Below are 1,105 nucleotides of genomic sequence, written 5' to 3'. Positions count from 1 at the left end.
AACATTTTCCTGTCCAAGTCATCCATGCCATAATGAGGTTTCTAAGACGAGACTGGATGTGGCGCTTAGTGCCATGGTCTAGTAATGATGGTAGGGTTAGACTCAATGATCTTTGAGGTCTCTTCCAACACAACTGATTCTGTGATTCTATGATTGGTATATTTGATTGTCCCTTATTAGTCTTCCTAAGGAAAATGGGGCTGATCTCTTCAATCACATTTCACAGAAAACACTTTCCATATTTCCAGTGACTTGTTAGCTCTTCCTGAACCTTTTGCTCATTTGGGATGGGTCATTATGACTGAAGATATGCTATAATGAGGCTATACTCTTAGCTCACTATAGACACTCTGTGACTTGTTTCAGGAACCATTCTAAACATTGTTAATGATCCATTGGGAAGGAGACCAAGTAATACCCTATGGGAAACATATGTTTCTCTTTATTCATTTGAACCAGGCCTATAAAATTCAAGTGGGTGAGAAAGGTGTTTGATTAATGCATAAGGCTGGGAATCAGGAGAAATTGTTTTTCGTTCAGGCTTCCTTAGCAATGTCCTAGGGAAAAGTGCTAGTGCAAAATGCAACTGTGTTCATATTTATGGCAGTAACAATTTTGCCTGTTAGCTCATGAAGCATTTTTCCCATAAGTGACATGTCAATATGCATATGCATGAGTATTCTGAGTATGTGTGATGTGCAGTGCTGTGTTTTTTATTATATAGTATCCATCTGTTTTCATGGGATCAGGTTGATTGTGTGGTCTGATTACGCTTGATGATTAAACCTCTTGCATTCCCTGGTATTAACAGATAGGAAGAAACAGTAAATGGGAGCTCAATGCCAAAGGAGGAAATGAAGGAGTTTAGTTACAGTAATGGCATTGTGTCTGTCAGATAAAATGAAACTTTTTCACTAGAAATCTTTTTAACCCATCTAGAAAATATTCAGGGACGGATCCTTATGTACAAAACCAAATTAGCTGGAAGGAGGGGAAGTCACAGTATTGATAGCACTGTGTCTGCTAGCATCTTGTCACTGGATTAAGGTTAACGAGAACAGACCGAAGGGTCATAAGTAGATATGGCTGTGTGCTTGATTAGCAA

This window comes from Acanthisitta chloris, unplaced genomic scaffold, assembly GCF_000695815.1.
Source record: "Acanthisitta chloris isolate BGI_N310 unplaced genomic scaffold, ASM69581v1 scaffold9169, whole genome shotgun sequence".
Classification (NCBI taxonomy): Eukaryota; Metazoa; Chordata; class Aves; order Passeriformes; family Acanthisittidae; genus Acanthisitta; species Acanthisitta chloris.
The sequence above is the reverse complement of the archived record's forward strand: the minus strand, read 5'-3'. Positions refer to the sequence as shown.